The sequence below is a fragment of the Lissotriton helveticus genome, chromosome 5_1 (assembly GCF_964261635.1).
Source record: "Lissotriton helveticus chromosome 5_1, aLisHel1.1, whole genome shotgun sequence".
Classification (NCBI taxonomy): Eukaryota; Metazoa; Chordata; class Amphibia; order Caudata; family Salamandridae; genus Lissotriton; species Lissotriton helveticus.
In genome coordinates this window covers 1,650,716,943-1,650,734,259 of record NC_136065.1, presented here as the reverse complement: position 1 = coordinate 1,650,734,259, position 17,317 = coordinate 1,650,716,943, and the positions used below count along the sequence as shown (strand labels likewise).

The following is a 17,317-nucleotide window of genomic DNA, read 5'->3' as shown; positions in this document are numbered from 1 at the left end:
GCTTTGACAGTGGTATCAAGCCGTCCTTGTCTTCAGCAGGACACAGAAACAGGCACCAAGTCTACTAACCAAGTTAAACCACACTCTGCAACTTAATAGGCCAATGCTTTACAAATTAGCCAACTGTGTCATCAGCAAAGGCAGCCAATGTGCCAATCCTTTATAATTCTTCTGTAGTACTTTTCTTTCTCGTAGGCAAAATTAGCACTTTAACTGCACAAATCATACAGATTTTACACTTGAAGCACTCCATGAACACATACTTACACACCTTGCAGTTCATCTACACACACTTAAGCTAAAAACCCATTCTGTGAAGTCAAAATTCCTCAAACCTAGTACATATTCAGTGCGTGTACATAGAAGCACTTTTTAATGCCACTTAAATGCACTAGATTTTAGACAGAAGATGTAATCTAAATGACTGTGCAGTATGTACTCCACTTTATTATTAATTAGGAATGAGAACATGATGGCTATGAGAGTATTGGAAGAGCCTGCTTCCATTCTGAATGGAAACCTGAATTGTGTGACCATTGGCAAAAACCGACCACGAAGGGACTCGAACCCTCAATCTTCTGATTCAAAGTCAGACGCCTTATCCATTAGGCCACGCGGTCAGGTGTCCTGCTGCATTTATTTATATACTGTAGTTGGTATGCAAGGATGGAAAATATATTATTTATAGTTATTTAGGTTTACAAACCATTGTGGGGTTTTTTCAGCTCCTTTCAATTAAATCACTTTTTTGGAATTTATATAATGAGAATGTCACCAGTACGATAAGCTATTGTTTTCTTTTTTGCATTTAAACCTCTTTCTTCATGAGATTAAAGCTCAGAGTATGCTTTATATAGCTCTGGATGTTTCCAGAAGTGGAGAGAAACTGTTTTGAAAGTAGTACAAACTGCTCCTTCCTGGATATTCCAATTTACACACACTCAAAGGTTGTATACGTTTCATGAATCCTGACTTGCCCTATTCAAGTGCCTGAAAGCCTTTCACCACCTCTAGAAACAACAGTTATACCAATCCAATTCAAATCATTTTTTCCAAAGAAATATCTTCTGCCGGGTCAAAAATGCATCTGACAAAGATAGGTGTTTAAAAATTGACTTTGTAGTTTCAGAACATCAACATGACTCTGAAGAGTACAGAAGTAAAATGGTACCATTTCAAAGTTCCTAATACCTCATAAACATCTGAGAGGAAGCATGTAATAAATATACTTATTTTTCTGGAAAAGTAAGAGTGAACTTTGGTTTGCACCTCAGATGGGACTCGAACCCACTATCCCTGGCTTAGGAGGTCGGTGCCTTATCCATTAGGCCACTGAGGCACCGATAAATGCCAGCAATCTAGAGGCATTATTTAAATGTATTCAATCGTCCAACACTGGTGTCTGCACACAGGATATTTCTCAGTTCTCTCCATAAGTAAACTTCCCATTTTCATCCTCTTCCATCCCCGACTTTAACACTCTGTTCTGTGCTATAATGGAGACTCTGCATTTGTAGCAAGTGCAGAGAAATTGGAGGAGAACCATTTTCGAATCAACACTTCTTCTTCCATGGATGCTTTTCTCATTAAACTGGGCTTTGACAGTGGTATCAAGCCGTCCTTGTCTTCAGCAGGACACAGAAACAGGCACTAAGTCTACTAACCAAGTTCAACCACACTCTGCAACTTAATAGACCAGTGCTTTACAAATTAGCCAACTGTGTCATCAGCAAAGGCAGCCAATGTGCCAATCCTTTATAATTCTTCTGTAGTACTTTTCTTTCTCGTAGGGAAAATTAGCACTTTAACTGCACAAATCATACAGATTTTACACTTGAAGCACTCTATGAACACATACTTACACACCTTGCAGTTCATCTACACACACTTAAGCTAAAAACCCATTCTGTGAAGTCAAAATTCTGCAAACCTAGTACATATTCAGTGCGTGTACATAGAAGCACTTTTTAATGCCACTTAAATGCACTAGATTTTAGACTGAAGATGCAATCTAAATGACTGTGCAGTATGTACTCCACTTTATTATTAATTAGGAATGAGAACATGATGGCTATGAGAGTATTGGAAGAGCCTGCTTCCATTCTGAATGGAAACCTGAATTGTGTGACCATTGGCAAAAACCGACCACGAAGGGACTCGAACCCTCAATCTTCTGATTCGAAGTCAGATGCCTTATCCATTAGGCCATGCGGTCATGTGTCTTGCTGCGTTTATTTATATACTGTAGGTGGTATGCAAGGATGGAAAATAAATTATTTATAGTTATTTAAGTTTACAAACCATTGTGGGGTTTTTTCAGCTCCTTTCAATTAAATCACTTTTTTGGAATTTATATAATGAGAATGTCACCAGTACGATAAGCTATTGTTTTCTTTTTTGCATTTAAACCTCTTTCTTCATGAGATTAAAGCTCATAGTATGCTTTATATAGCTCTGGATGTTTCCAGAAGTGGAGAGAAACTGTTTTGAAAGTAGTACAAACTGCTCCTTCCTGGATATTCCAATTTACACACACTCAAAGGTTGTATACGTTTCATGAATCCTGACTTGCCCTATTCAAGTGCCTGAAAGCCTTTCACCACCTCTAGAAACAGCAGTTATACCAATCCAATTCAAATCATTTTTTCCAAAGAAATATCTTCTGCCGGGTCAAAAATGCATCTGACAAAGATAGGTGTTTAAAAATTGACTTTGTAGTTTCAGAACATCAACATGACTCTGAAGAGTACAGAAGTAAAATGGTACCATTTCAAAGTTCCTAATACCTCATAAACATCTGAGAGGAAGCATGTAATAAATATACTTATTTTTCTGGAAAAGTAAGAGTGAACTTTGGTTTGCACCTCAGATGGGACTTGAACCCACTATCCCTGGCTTAGGAGGTCAGTGCCTTATCCATTAGGCCACTGAGGCACCGATAAATGCCAGCAATCTAGAGGCATTATTTAAATGTATTCAATCGTCCAACACTGGTGTCTGCACACAGGATATTTCTCAGTTCTCTCCATAAGTAAACTTCCCATTTTCATCCTCTTCCATCCCCGACTTTAACACTCTGTTCTGTGCTATAATGGAGACTCTGCATTTGTAGCAAGTGCAGAGAAATTGGAGGAGAACCATTTTCGAATCAACACTTCTTCTTCCATGGATGCTTTTCTCATTAAACTGGGCTTTGACAGTGGTATCAAGCCGTCCTTGTCTTCAGCAGGACACAGAAACAGGCACTAAGTCTACTAACCAAGTTCAACCACACTCTGCAACTTAATAGACCAGTGCTTTACAAATTAGCCAACTGTGCCATCAGCAAAGGCAGCCAATGTGCCAAACCTTTATAATTCTTCTGTAGTACTTTTCTTTCTCGTAGGGAAAATTAACACTTTAACTGCACAAATCATACAGATTTTACACTTGAAGCACTCCATGAACACATACTTACACACCTTGCAGTTCATCTACACACACTTAAGCTAAAAACCCATTCTGTGAAGTCAAAAGTCTGCAAACCTAGTACATATTCAGTGCGTGTACATAGAAGCACTTTTTAATGCCACTTAAATGCACTAGATTTTAGACTGAAGATGCAATCTAAATGACTGTGCAGTATGTACTCCACTTTATTATTAATTAGGAATGAGAACATGATGGCTATGAGAGTATTGGAAGAGCCTGCTTCCATTCTGAATGGAAACCTGAATTGTGTGACCATTGGCAAAAACCGACCACGAAGGGACTCGAACCCTCAATCTTCTGATTCGAAGTCAGATGCCTTATCCATTAGGCCATGCGGTCATGTGTCCTGCTGCGTTTATTTATATACTGTATGTGGTATGCAAGGATGGAAAATAAATTATTTAAAGTTATTTAAGTTTACAAACCATTGTGGGGTTTTTTCAGCTCCTTTCAATTAAATCACTTTTTTGGAATTTATATAATGAGAATGTCACCAGTACGATAAGCTATTGTTTTCTTTTTTGCATTTAAACCTCTTTCTTCATGAGATTAAAGCTCAGAGTATGCTTTATATAGCTCTGGATGTTTCCAGAAGTGGAGAGAAACTGTTTTGAAAGTAGTACAAACTGCTCCTTCCTGGATATTCCAATTTACACACACTCAAAGGTTGTATACGTTTCATGAATCCTGACTTGGCCTATTCAAGTGCCTGAAAGCCTTTCACCACCTCTAGGAACAACAGTTACACCAATCCAATTCAAATCATTTTTTCCAAAGGAATATCTTCTGCCGGGTCAAAAATGCATCTGACAAAGATAGGTGTTTAAAAATTGACTTTGTAGTTTCAGAACATCAACATGACTCTGAAGAGTACAGAAGTAAAATGGTACCATTTCAAAGTTCCTAATACCTCATAAACATCTGAGAGGAAGCATGTAATAAATATACTTATTTTTCTGGAAAAGTAAGAGTGAACTTTGGTTTGCACCTCAGATGGGACTTGAACCCACTATCCCTGGCTTAGGAGGTCAGTGCCTTATCCATTAGGCCACTGAGGCACCGATAAATGCCAGCAATCTAGAGGCATTATTTAAATGTATTCAATCGTCCAACACTGGTGTCTGCACACAGGATATTTCTCAGTTCTCTCCATAAGTAAACTTCCCATTTTCATCCTCTTCCATCCCCGACTTTAACACTCTGTTCTGTGCTATAATGGAGACTCTGCATTTGTAGCAAGTGCAGAGAAATTGGAGGAGAACCATTTTCGAATCAACACTTCTTCTTCCATGGATGCTTTTCTCATTAAACTGGGCTTTGACAGTGGTATCAAGCCGTCCTTGTCTTCAGCAGGACACAGAAACAGGCACTAAGTCTACTAACCAAGTTCAACCACACTCTGCAACTTAATAGACCAGTGCTTTACAAATTAGCCAACTGTGCCATCAGCAAAGGCAGCCAATGTGCCAAACCTTTATAATTCTTCTGTAGTACTTTTCTTTCTCGTAGGGAAAATTAACACTTTAACTGCACAAATCATACAGATTTTACACTTGAAGCACTCCATGAACACATACTTACACACCTTGCAGTTCATCTACACACACTTAAGCTAAAAACCCATTCTGTGAAGTCAAAATTCTGCAAACCTAGTACATATTCAGTGCGTGTACATAGAAGCACTTTTTAATGCCACTTAAATGCACTAGATTTTAGACTGAAGATGCAATCTAAATGACTGTGCAGTATGTACTCCACTTTATTATTAATTAGGAATGAGAACATGATGGCTATGAGAGTATTGGAAGAGCCTGCTTCCATTCTGAATGGAAACCTGAATTGTGTGACCATTGGCAAAAACCGACCACGAAGGGACTCGAACCCTCAATCTTCTGATTCGAAGTCAGATGCCTTATCCATTAGGCCATGCGGTCATGTGTCCTGCTGCGTTTATTTATATACTGTATGTGGTATGCAAGGATGGAAAATAAATTATTTATAGTTATTTAAGTTTACAAACCATTGTGGGGTTTTTTCAGCTCCTTTCAATTAAATCACTTTTTTGGAATTTATATAATGAGAATGTCACCAGTACGATAAGCTATTGTTTTCTTTTTTGCATTTAAACCTCTTTCTTCATGAGATTAAAGCTCAGAGTATGCTTTATATAGCTCTGGATGTTTCCAGAAGTGGAGAGAAACTGTTTTGAAAGTAGTACAAACTGCTCCTTCCTGGATATTCCAATTTACACACACTCAAAGGTTGTATACGTTTCATGAATCCTGACTTGGCCTATTCAAGTGCCTGAAAGCCTTTCACCACCTCTAGGAACAACAGTTACACCAATCCAATTCAAATCATTTTTTCCAAAGGAATATCTTCTGCCGGGTCAAAAATGCATCTCACAAAGATAGGTGTTTAAAAATTGACTTTGTAGTTTCAGAACATCAACATGACTCTGAAGAGTACAGAAGTAAAATGGTACCATTTCAAAGTTCCTAATACCTCATAAACATCTGAGAGGAAGCATGTAATAAATATACTTATTTTTCTGGAAAAGTAAGAGTGAACTTTGGTTTGCACCTCAGATGGGACTCGAACCCACAATCCCTGGCTTAGGAGGCCAGTGCCTTATCCATTAGGCCACTGAGGCACAGATAAATGCCAGCGATCTAGAGGCATTATTTAAATGTATTCAATCGTCCAACACTGGTGTCTGCACACAGGATATTTCTCAGTTCTCTCCATAAGTAAACTTCCCATTTTCATCCTCTTCCATCCCCGACTTTAACACTCTGTTCTGTGCTATAATGGAGACTCTGCATTTGTAGCAAGTGCAGAGAAATTGGAGGAGTACCATTTTCGAATCAACACTTCTTCTTCCATGGATGCTTTTCTCATTAAACTGGGCTTTGACAGTGGTATCAAGCCGTCCTTGTCTTCAGCAGGACACAGAAACAGGCACCAAGTCTACTAACCAAGTTAAACCACACTCTGCAACTTAATAGGCCAATGCTTTACAAATTAGCCAACTGTGTCATCAGCAAAGGCAGCCAATGTGCCAATCCTTTATAATTCTTCTGTAGTACTTTTCTTTCTCGTAGGCAAAATTAGCACTTTAACTGCACAAATCATACAGATTTTACACTTGAAGCACTCCATGAACACATACTTACACACCTTGCAGTTCATCTACACACACTTAAGCTAAAAACCCATTCTGTGAAGTCAAAATTCCTCAAACCTAGTACATATTCAGTGCGTGTACATAGAAGCACTTTTTAATGCCACTTAAATGCACTAGATTTTAGACAGAAGATGTAATCTAAATGACTGTGCAGTATGTACTCCACTTTATTATTAATTAGGAATGAGAACATGATGGCTATGAGAGTATTGGAAGAGCCTGCTTCCATTCTGAATGGAAACCTGAATTGTGTGACCATTGGCAAAAACCGACCACGAAGGGACTCGAACCCTCAATCTTCTGATTCAAAGTCAGACGCCTTATCCATTAGGCCACGCGGTCAGGTGTCCTGCTGCATTTATTTATATACTGTAGTTGGTATGCAAGGATGGAAAATATATTATTTATAGTTATTTAGGTTTACAAACCATTGTGGGGTTTTTTCAGCTCCTTTCAATTAAATCACTTTTTTGGAATTTATATAATGAGAATGTCACCAGTACGATAAGCTATTGTTTTCTTTTTTGCATTTAAACCTCTTTCTTCATGAGATTAAAGCTCATAGTATGCTTTATATAGCTCTGGATGTTTCCAGAAGTGGAGAGAAACTGTTTTGAAAGTAGTACAAACTGCTCCTTCCTGGATATTCCAATTTACACACACTCAAAGGTTGTATACGTTTCATGAATCCTGACTTGGCCTATTCAAGTGCCTGAAAGCCTTTCACCACCTCTAGGAACAACAGTTACACCAATCCAATTCAAATCATTTTTTCCAAAGGAATATCTTCTGCCGGGTCAAAAATGCATCTGACAAAGATAGGTGTTTAAAAATTGACTTTGTAGTTTCAGAACATCAACATGACTCTGAAGAGTACAGAAGTAAAATGGTACCATTTCAAAGTTCCTAATACCTCATAAACATCTGAGAGGAAGCATGTAATAAATATACTTATTTTTCTGGAAAAGTAAGAGTGAACTTTGGTTTGCACCTCAGATGGGACTTGAACCCACTATCCCTGGCTTAGGAGATCAGTGCCTTATCCATTAGGCCACTGAGGCACCGATAAATGCCAGCAATCTAGAGGCATTATTTAAATGTATTCAATCGTCCAACACTGGTGTCTGCACACAGGATATTTCTCAGTTCTCTCCATAAGTAAACTTCCCATTTTCATCCTCTTCCATCCCCGACTTTAACACTCTGTTCTGTGCTATAATGGAGACTCTGCATTTGTAGCAAGTGCAGAGAAATTGGAGGAGAACCATTTTCGAATCAACACTTCTTCTTCCATGGATGCTTTTCTCATTAAACTGGGCTTTGACAGTGGTATCAAGCCGTCCTTGTCTTCAGCAGGACACAGAAACAGGCACTAAGTCTACTAACCAAGTTCAACCACACTCTGCAACTTAATAGACCAGTGCTTTACAAATTAGCCAACTGTGCCATCAGCAAAGGCAGCCAATGTGCCAAACCTTTATAATTCTTCTGTAGTACTTTTCTTTCTCGTAGGGAAAATTAACACTTTAACTGCACAAATCATACAGATTTTACACTTGAAGCACTCCATGAACACATACTTACACACCTTGCAGTTCATCTACACACACTTAAGCTAAAAACCCATTCTGTGAAGTCAAAATTCTGCAAACCTAGTACATATTCAGTGCGTGTACATAGAAGCACTTTTTAATGCCACTTAAATGCACTAGATTTTAGACTGAAGATGCAATCTAAATGACTGTGCAGTATGTACTCCACTTTATTATTAATTAGGAATGAGAACATGATGGCTATGAGAGTATTGGAAGAGCCTGCTTCCATTCTGAATGGAAACCTGAATTGTGTGACCATTGGCAAAAACCGACCACGAAGGGACTCGAACCCTCAATCTTCTGATTCGAAGTCAGATGCCTTATCCATTAGGCCATGCGGTCATGTGTCCTGCTGCGTTTATTTATATACTGTATGTGGTATGCAAGGATGGAAAATAAATTATTTATAGTTATTTAAGTTTACAAACCATTGTGGGGTTTTTTCAGCTCCTTTCAATTAAATCACTTTTTTGGAATTTATATAATGAGAATGTCACCAGTACGATAAGCTATTGTTTTCTTTTTTGCATTTAAACCTCTTTCTTCATGAGATTAAAGCTCAGAGTATGCTTTATATAGCTCTGGATGTTTCCAGAAGTGGAGAGAAACTGTTTTGAAAGTAGTACAAACTGCTCCTTCCTGGATATTCCAATTTACACACACTCAAAGGTTGTATACGTTTCATGAATCCTGACTTGGCCTATTCAAGTGCCTGAAAGCCTTTCACCACCTCTAGGAACAACAGTTACACCAATCCAATTCAAATCATTTTTTCCAAAGGAATATCTTCTGCCGGGTCAAAAATGCATCTCACAAAGATAGGTGTTTAAAAATTGACTTTGTAGTTTCAGAACATCAACATGACTCTGAAGAGTACAGAAGTAAAATGGTACCATTTCAAAGTTCCTAATACCTCATAAACATCTGAGAGGAAGCATGTAATAAATATACTTATTTTTCTGGAAAAGTAAGAGTGAACTTTGGTTTGCACCTCAGATGGGACTCGAACCCACAATCCCTGGCTTAGGAGGCCAGTGCCTTATCCATTAGGCCACTGAGGCACAGATAAATGCCAGCGATCTAGAGGCATTATTTAAATGTATTCAATCGTCCAACACTGGTGTCTGCACACAGGATATTTCTCAGTTCTCTCCATAAGTAAACTTCCCATTTTCATCCTCTTCCATCCCCGACTTTAACACTCTGTTCTGTGCTATAATGGAGACTCTGCATTTGTAGCAAGTGCAGAGAAATTGGAGGAGTACCATTTTCGAATCAACACTTCTTCTTCCATGGATGCTTTTCTCATTAAACTGGGCTTTGACAGTGGTATCAAGCCGTCCTTGTCTTCAGCAGGACACAGAAACAGGCACCAAGTCTACTAACCAAGTTAAACCACACTCTGCAACTTAATAGGCCAATGCTTTACAAATTAGCCAACTGTGTCATCAGCAAAGGCAGCCAATGTGCCAATCCTTTATAATTCTTCTGTAGTACTTTTCTTTCTCGTAGGCAAAATTAGCACTTTAACTGCACAAATCATACAGATTTTACACTTGAAGCACTCCATGAACACATACTTATACACCTTGCAGTTCATCTACACACACTTAAGCTAAAAACCCATTCTGTGAAGTCAAAATTCCTCAAACCTAGTACATATTCAGTGCGTGTACATAGAAGCACTTTTTAATGCCACTTAAATGCACTAGATTTTAGACAGAAGATGTAATCTAAATGACTGTGCAGTATGTACTCCACTTTATTATTAATTAGGAATGAGAACATGATGGCTATGAGAGTATTGGAAGAGCCTGCTTCCATTCTGAATGGAAACCTGAATTGTGTGACCATTGGCAAAAACCGACCACGAAGGGACTCGAACCCTCAATCTTCTGATTCAAAGTCAGACGCCTTATCCATTAGGCCACGCGGTCAGGTGTCCTGCTGCATTTATTTATATACTGTAGTTGGTATGCAAGGATGGAAAATATATTATTTATAGTTATTTAGGTTTACAAACCATTGTGGGGTTTTTTCAGCTCCTTTCAATTAAATCACTTTTTTGGAATTTATATAATGAGAATGTCACCAGTACGATAAGCTATTGTTTTCTTTTTTGCATTTAAACCTCTTTCTTCATGAGATTAAAGCTCATAGTATGCTTTATATAGCTCTGGATGTTTCCAGAAGTGGAGAGAAACTGTTTTGAAAGTAGTACAAACTGCTCCTTCCTGGATATTCCAATTTACACACACTCAAAGGTTGTATACGTTTCATGAATCCTGACTTGCCCTATTCAAGTGCCTGAAAGCCTTTCACCACCTCTAGAAACAACAGTTATACCAATCCAATTCAAATCATTTTTTCCAAAGAAATATCTTCTGCCGGGTCAAAAATGCATCTGACAAAGATAGGTGTTTAAAAATTGACTTTGTAGTTTCAGAACATCAACATGACTCTGAAGAGTACAGAAGTAAAATGGTACCATTTCAAAGTTCCTAATACCTCATAAACATCTGAGAGGAAGCATGTAATAAATATACTTATTTTTCTGGAAAAGTAAGAGTGAACTTTGGTTTGCACCTCAGATGGGACTCGAACCCACTATCCCTGGCTTAGGAGGTCAGTGCCTTATCCATTAGGCCACTGAGGCACCGATAAATGCCAGCAATCTAGAGGCATTATTTAAATGTATTCAATCGTCCAACACTGGTGTCTGCACACAGGATATTTCTCAGTTCTCTCCATAAGTAAACTTCCCATTTTCATCCTCTTCCATCCCCGACTTTAACACTCTGTTCTGTGCTATAATGGAGACTCTGCATTTGTAGCAAGTGCAGAGAAATTGGAGGAGAACCATTTTCGAATCAACACTTCTTCTTCCATGGATGCTTTTCTCATTAAACTGGGCTTTGACAGTGGTATCAAGCCGTCCTTGTCTTCAGCAGGACACAGAAACAGGCACTAAGTCTACTAACCAAGTTCAACCACACTCTGCAACTTAATAGACCAGTGCTTTACAAATTAGCCAACTGTGTCATCAGCAAAGGCAGCCAATGTGCCAATCCTTTATAATTCTTCTGTAGTACTTTTCTTTCTCGTAGGGAAAATTAGCACTTTAACTGCACAAATCATACAGATTTTACACTTGAAGCACTCCATGAACACATACTTACACACCTTGCAGTTCATCTACACACACTTAAGCTAAAAACCCATTCTGTGAAGTCAAAATTCTGCAAACCTAGTACATATTCAGTGCGTGTACATAGAAGCACTTTTTAATGCCACTTAAATGCACTAGATTTTAGACTGAAGATGCAATCTAAATGACTGTGCAGTATGTACTCCACTTTATTATTAATTAGGAATGAGAACATGATGGCTATGAGAGTATTGGAAGAGCCTGCTTCCATTCTGAATGGAAACCTGAATTGTGTGACCATTGGCAAAAACCGACCACGAAGGGACTCGAACCCTCAATCTTCTGATTCGAAGTCAGATGCCTTATCCATTAGGCCATGCGGTCATGTGTCCTGATGCGTTTATTTATATACTGTATGTGGTATGCAAGGATGGAAAATAAATTATTTATAGTTATTTAAGTTTACAAACCATTGTGGGGTTTTTTCAGCTCCTTTCAATTAAATCACTTTTTTGGAATTTATATAATGAGAATGTCACCAGTACGATAAGCTATTGTTTTCTTTTTTGCATTTAAACCTCTTTCTTCATGAGATTAAAGCTCATAGTATGCTTTATATAGCTCTGGATGTTTCCAGAAGTGGAGAGAAACTGTTTTGAAAGTAGTACAAACTGCTCCTTCCTGGATATTCCAATTTACACACACTCAAAGGTTGTATACGTTTCATGAATCCTGACTTGCCCTATTCAAGTGCCTGAAAGCCTTTCACCACCTCTAGAAACAGCAGTTATACCAATCCAATTCAAATCATTTTTTCCAAAGAAATATCTTCTGCCGGGTCAAAAATGCATCTGACAAAGATAGGTGTTTAAAAATTGACTTTGTAGTTTCAGAACATCAACATGACTCTGAAGAGTACAGAAGTAAAATGGTACCATTTCAAAGTTCCTAATACCTCATAAACATCTGAGAGGAAGCATGTAATAAATATACTTATTTTTCTGGAAAAGTAAGAGTGAACTTTGGTTTGCACCTCAGATGGGACTTGAACCCACTATCCCTGGCTTAGGAGGTCAGTGCCTTATCCATTAGGCCACTGAGGCACCAATAAATGCCAGCAATCTAGAGGCATTATTTAAATGTATTCAATCGTCCAACACTGGTGTCTGCACACAGGATATTTCTCAGTTCTCTCCATAAGTAAACTTCCCATTTTCATCCTCTTCCATCCCCGACTTTAACACTCTGTTCTGTGCTATAATGGAGACTCTGCATTTGTAGCAAGTGCAGAGAAATTGGAGGAGAACCATTTTCGAATCAACACTTCTTCTTCCATGGATGCTTTTCTCATTAAACTGGGCTTTGACAGTGGTATCAAGCCGTCCTTGTCTTCAGCAGGACACAGAAACAGGCACTAAGTCTACTAACCAAGTTCAACCACACTCTGCAACTTAATAGACCAGTGCTTTACAAATTAGCCAACTGTGCCATCAGCAAAGGCAGCCAATGTGCCAAACCTTTATAATTCTTCTGTAGTACTTTTCTTTCTCGTAGGGAAAATTAACACTTTAACTGCACAAATCATACAGATTTTACACTTGAAGCACTCCATGAACACATACTTACACACCTTGCAGTTCATCTACACACACTTAAGCTAAAAACCCATTCTGTGAAGTCAAAATTCTGCAAACCTAGTACATATTCAGTGCGTGTACATAGAAGCACTTTTTAATGCCACTTAAATGCACTAGATTTTAGACTGAAGATGCAATCTAAATGACTGTGCAGTATGTACTCCACTTTATTATTAATTAGGAATGAGAACATGATGGCTATGAGAGTATTGGAAGAGCCTGCTTCCATTCTGAATGGAAACCTGAATTGTGTGACCATTGGCAAAAACCGACCACGAAGGGACTCGAACCCTCAATCTTCTGATTCGAAGTCAGATGCCTTATCCATTAGGCCATGCGGTCATGTGTCCTGCTGCGTTTATTTATATACTGTATGTGGTATGCAAGGATGGAAAATAAATTATTTATAGTTATTTAAGTTTACAAACCATTGTGGGGTTTTTTCAGCTCCTTTCAATTAAATCACTTTTTTGGAATTTATATAATGAGAATGTCACCAGTACGATAAGCTATTGTTTTCTTTTTTGCATTTAAACCTCTTTCTTCATGAGATTAAAGCTCAGAGTATGCTTTATATAGCTCTGGATGTTTCCAGAAGTGGAGAGAAACTGTTTTGAAAGTAGTACAAACTGCTCCTTCCTGGATATTCCAATTTACACACACTCAAAGGTTGTATACGTTTCATGAATCCTGACTTGGCCTATTCAAGTGCCTGAAAGCCTTTCACCACCTCTAGGAACAACAGTTACACCAATCCAATTCAAATCATTTTTTCCAAAGGAATATCTTCTGCCGGGTCAAAAATGCATCTGACAAAGATAGGTGTTTAAAAATTGACTTTGTAGTTTCAGAACATCAACATGACTCTGAAGAGTACAGAAGTAAAATGGTACCATTTCAAAGTTCCTAATACCTCATAAACATCTGAGAGGAAGCATGTAATAAATATACTTATTTTTCTGGAAAAGTAAGAGTGAACTTTGGTTTGCACCTCAGATGGGACTCGAACCCACAATCCCTGGCTTAGGAGGCCAGTGCCTTATCCATTAGGCCACTGAGGCACAGATAAATGCCAGCGATCTAGAGGCATTATTTAAATGTATTCAATCGTCCAACACTGGTGTCTGCACACAGGATATTTCTCAGTTCTCTCCATAAGTAAACTTCCCATTTTCATCCTCTTCCATCCCCGACTTTAACACTCTGTTCTGTGCTATAATGGAGACTCTGCATTTGTAGCAAGTGCAGAGAAATTGGAGGAGTACCATTTTCGAATCAACACTTCTTCTTCCATGGATGCTTTTCTCATTAAACTGGGCTTTGACAGTGGTATCAAGCCGTCCTTGTCTTCAGCAGGACACAGAAACAGGCACCAAGTCTACTAACCAAGTTAAACCACACTCTGCAACTTAATAGGCCAATGCTTTACAAATTAGCCAACTGTGTCATCAGCAAAGGCAGCCAATGTGCCAATCCTTTATAATTCTTCTGTAGTACTTTTCTTTCTCGTAGGCAAAATTAGCACTTTAACTGCACAAATCATACAGATTTTACACTTGAAGCACTCCATGAACACATACTTACACACCTTGCAGTTCATCTACACACACTTAAGCTAAAAACCCATTCTGTGAAGTCAAAATTCCTCAAACCTAGTACATATTCAGTGCGTGTACATAGAAGCACTTTTTAATGCCACTTAAATGCACTAGATTTTAGACAGAAGATGTAATCTAAATGACTGTGCAGTATGTACTCCACTTTATTATTAATTAGGAATGAGAACATGATGGCTATGAGAGTATTGGAAGAGCCTGCTTCCATTCTGAATGGAAACCTGAATTGTGTGACCATTGGCAAAAACCGACCACGAAGGGACTCGAACCCTCAATCTTCTGATTCAAAGTCAGACGCCTTATCCATTAGGCCACGCGGTCAGGTGTCCTGCTGCATTTATTTATATACTGTAGTTGGTATGCAAGGATGGAAAATATATTATTTATAGTTATTTAGGTTTACAAACCATTGTGGGGTTTTTTCAGCTCCTTTCAATTAAATCACTTTTTTGGAATTTATATAATGAGAATGTCACCAGTACGATAAGCTATTGTTTTCTTTTTTGCATTTAAACCTCTTTCTTCATGGGATTAAAGCTCAGAGTATGCTTTATATAGCTCTGGATGTTTCCAGAAGTGGAGAGAAACTGTTTTGAAAGTAGTACAAACTGCTCCTTCCTGGATATTCCAATTTACACACACTCAAAGGTTGTATACGTTTCATGAATCCTGACTTGCCCTATTCAAGTGCCTGAAAGCCTTTCACCACCTCTAGAAACAACAGTTATACCAATCCAATTCAAATCATTTTTTCCAAAGAAATATCTTCTGCCGGGTCAAAAATGCATCTGACAAAGATAGGTGTTTAAAAATTGACTTTGTAGTTTCAGAACATCAACATGACTCTGAAGAGTACAGAAGTAAAATGGTACCATTTCAAAGTTCCTAATACCTCATAAACATCTGAGAGGAAGCATGTAATAAATATACTTATTTTTCTGGAAAAGTAAGAGTGAACTTTGGTTTGCACCTCAGATGGGACTCGAACCCACTATCCCTGGCTTAGGAGGTCAGTGCCTTATCCATTAGGCCACTGAGGCACCGATAAATGCCAGCAATCTAGAGGCATTATTTAAATGTATTCAATCGTCCAACACTGGTGTCTGTACACAGGATATTTCTCAGTTCTCTCCATAAGTAAACTTCCCATTTTCATCCTCTTCCATCCCCGACTTTAACACTCTGTTCTGTGCTATAATGGAGACTCTGCATTTGTAGCAAGTGCAGAGAAATTGGAGGAGAACCATTTTCGAATCAACACTTCTTCTTCCATGGATGCTTTTCTCATTAAACTGGGCTTTGACAGTGGTATCAAGCCGTCCTTGTCTTCAGCAGGACACAGAAACAGGCACTAAGTCTACTAACCAAGTTCAACCACACTCTGCAACTTAATAGACCAGTGCTTTACAAATTAGCCAACTGTGTCATCAGCAAAGGCAGCCAATGTGCCAATCCTTTATAATTCTTCTGTAGTACTTTTCTTTCTCGTAGGGAAAATTAGCACTTTAACTGCACAAATCATACAGATTTTACACTTGAAGCACTCCATGAACACATACTTACACACCTTGCAGTTCATCTACACACACTTAAGCTAAAAACCCATTCTGTGAAGTCAAAATTCTGCAAACCTAGTACATATTCAGTGCGTGTACATAGAAGCACTTTTTAATGCCACTTAAATGCACTAGATTTTAGACTGAAGATGCAATCTAAATGACTGTGCAGTATGTACTCCACTTTATTATTAATTAGGAATGAGAACATGATGGCTATGAGAGTATTGGAAGAGCCTGCTTCCATTCTGAATGGAAACCTGAATTGTGTGACCATTGGCAAAAACCGACCACGAAGGGACTCGAACCCTCAATCTTCTGATTCGAAGTCAGATGCCTTATCCATTAGGCCATGCGGTCATGTGTCCTGATGCGTTTATTTATATACTGTATGTGGTATGCAAGGATGGAAAATAAATTATTTATAGTTATTTAAGTTTACAAACCATTGTGGGGTTTTTTCAGCTCCTTTCAATTAAATCACTTTTTTGGAATTTATATAATGAGAATGTCACCAGTACGATAAGCTATTGTTTTCTTTTTTGCATTTAAACCTCTTTCTTCATGAGATTAAAGCTCATAGTATGCTTTATATAGCTCTGGATGTTTCCAGAAGTGGAGAGAAACTGTTTTGAAAGTAGTACAAACTGCTCCTTCCTGGATATTCCAATTTACACACACTCAAAGGTTGTATACGTTTCATGAATCCTGACTTGCCCTATTCAAGTGCCTGAAAGCCTTTCACCACCTCTAGAAACAGCAGTTATACCAATCCAATTCAAATCATTTTTTCCAAAGAAATATCTTCTGCCGGGTCAAAAATGCATCTGACAAAGATAGGTGTTTAAAAATTGACTTTGTAGTTTCAGAACATCAACATGACTCTGAAGAGTACAGAAGTAAAATGGTACCATTTCAAAGTTCCTAATACCTCATAAACATCTGAGAGGAAGCATGTAATAAATATACTTATTTTTCTGGAAAAGTAAGAGTGAACTTTGGTTTGCACCTCAGATGGGACTTGAACCCACTATCCCTGGCTTAGGAGGTCAGTGCCTTATCCATTAGGCCACTGAGGCACCAATAAATGCCAGCAATCTAGAGGCA

At 38.3% G+C, this 17,317-nt stretch overlaps 20 non-coding genes across 20 annotated transcripts; all 20 read right to left on the bottom strand.

Moving 5' to 3' along the window:
• Positions 1-547: 547 nt before the first annotated feature.
• TRNAQ-UUG (transfer RNA glutamine (anticodon UUG)) lies at positions 548-620 on the bottom strand. Its single transcript has one exon. It is a non-coding gene; the product is annotated as a tRNA-Gln (tRNA).
• A 1,522-nt stretch (positions 621-2,142) lies between these two features.
• On the bottom strand, positions 2,143-2,215 carry TRNAR-UCG (transfer RNA arginine (anticodon UCG)). The gene has a single exon. It is a non-coding gene; the product is annotated as a tRNA-Arg (tRNA).
• A 646-nt stretch (positions 2,216-2,861) lies between these two features.
• Positions 2,862-2,934, bottom strand: TRNAR-CCU (transfer RNA arginine (anticodon CCU)). Its single transcript has one exon. It is a non-coding gene; the product is annotated as a tRNA-Arg (tRNA).
• Positions 2,935-3,737: 803 nt separating this feature from the next.
• On the bottom strand, positions 3,738-3,810 carry TRNAR-UCG (transfer RNA arginine (anticodon UCG)). Its single transcript has one exon. It is a non-coding gene; the product is annotated as a tRNA-Arg (tRNA).
• Positions 3,811-4,456: 646 nt separating this feature from the next.
• Positions 4,457-4,529, bottom strand: TRNAR-CCU (transfer RNA arginine (anticodon CCU)). Its single transcript has one exon. It is a non-coding gene; the product is annotated as a tRNA-Arg (tRNA).
• Positions 4,530-5,332: 803 nt separating this feature from the next.
• TRNAR-UCG (transfer RNA arginine (anticodon UCG)) lies at positions 5,333-5,405 on the bottom strand. The gene has a single exon. It is a non-coding gene; the product is annotated as a tRNA-Arg (tRNA).
• Positions 5,406-6,051: 646 nt separating this feature from the next.
• TRNAR-CCU (transfer RNA arginine (anticodon CCU)) lies at positions 6,052-6,124 on the bottom strand. Its single transcript has one exon. It is a non-coding gene; the product is annotated as a tRNA-Arg (tRNA).
• Positions 6,125-6,927: 803 nt separating this feature from the next.
• Positions 6,928-7,000, bottom strand: TRNAQ-UUG (transfer RNA glutamine (anticodon UUG)). Its single transcript has one exon. It is a non-coding gene; the product is annotated as a tRNA-Gln (tRNA).
• Positions 7,001-8,522: 1,522 nt separating this feature from the next.
• Positions 8,523-8,595, bottom strand: TRNAR-UCG (transfer RNA arginine (anticodon UCG)). Its single transcript has one exon. It is a non-coding gene; the product is annotated as a tRNA-Arg (tRNA).
• Positions 8,596-9,241: 646 nt separating this feature from the next.
• On the bottom strand, positions 9,242-9,314 carry TRNAR-CCU (transfer RNA arginine (anticodon CCU)). Its single transcript has one exon. It is a non-coding gene; the product is annotated as a tRNA-Arg (tRNA).
• Positions 9,315-10,117: 803 nt separating this feature from the next.
• On the bottom strand, positions 10,118-10,190 carry TRNAQ-UUG (transfer RNA glutamine (anticodon UUG)). Its single transcript has one exon. It is a non-coding gene; the product is annotated as a tRNA-Gln (tRNA).
• Positions 10,191-10,836: 646 nt separating this feature from the next.
• TRNAR-CCU (transfer RNA arginine (anticodon CCU)) lies at positions 10,837-10,909 on the bottom strand. Its single transcript has one exon. It is a non-coding gene; the product is annotated as a tRNA-Arg (tRNA).
• An 803-nt stretch (positions 10,910-11,712) lies between these two features.
• TRNAR-UCG (transfer RNA arginine (anticodon UCG)) lies at positions 11,713-11,785 on the bottom strand. Its single transcript has one exon. It is a non-coding gene; the product is annotated as a tRNA-Arg (tRNA).
• A 646-nt stretch (positions 11,786-12,431) lies between these two features.
• TRNAR-CCU (transfer RNA arginine (anticodon CCU)) lies at positions 12,432-12,504 on the bottom strand. The gene has a single exon. It is a non-coding gene; the product is annotated as a tRNA-Arg (tRNA).
• Positions 12,505-13,307: 803 nt separating this feature from the next.
• Positions 13,308-13,380, bottom strand: TRNAR-UCG (transfer RNA arginine (anticodon UCG)). Its single transcript has one exon. It is a non-coding gene; the product is annotated as a tRNA-Arg (tRNA).
• Positions 13,381-14,026: 646 nt separating this feature from the next.
• On the bottom strand, positions 14,027-14,099 carry TRNAR-CCU (transfer RNA arginine (anticodon CCU)). The gene has a single exon. It is a non-coding gene; the product is annotated as a tRNA-Arg (tRNA).
• An 803-nt stretch (positions 14,100-14,902) lies between these two features.
• TRNAQ-UUG (transfer RNA glutamine (anticodon UUG)) lies at positions 14,903-14,975 on the bottom strand. Its single transcript has one exon. It is a non-coding gene; the product is annotated as a tRNA-Gln (tRNA).
• Positions 14,976-15,621: 646 nt separating this feature from the next.
• On the bottom strand, positions 15,622-15,694 carry TRNAR-CCU (transfer RNA arginine (anticodon CCU)). The gene has a single exon. It is a non-coding gene; the product is annotated as a tRNA-Arg (tRNA).
• An 803-nt stretch (positions 15,695-16,497) lies between these two features.
• On the bottom strand, positions 16,498-16,570 carry TRNAR-UCG (transfer RNA arginine (anticodon UCG)). Its single transcript has one exon. It is a non-coding gene; the product is annotated as a tRNA-Arg (tRNA).
• A 646-nt stretch (positions 16,571-17,216) lies between these two features.
• TRNAR-CCU (transfer RNA arginine (anticodon CCU)) lies at positions 17,217-17,289 on the bottom strand. The gene has a single exon. It is a non-coding gene; the product is annotated as a tRNA-Arg (tRNA).
• Positions 17,290-17,317: the final 28 nt, after the last annotated feature.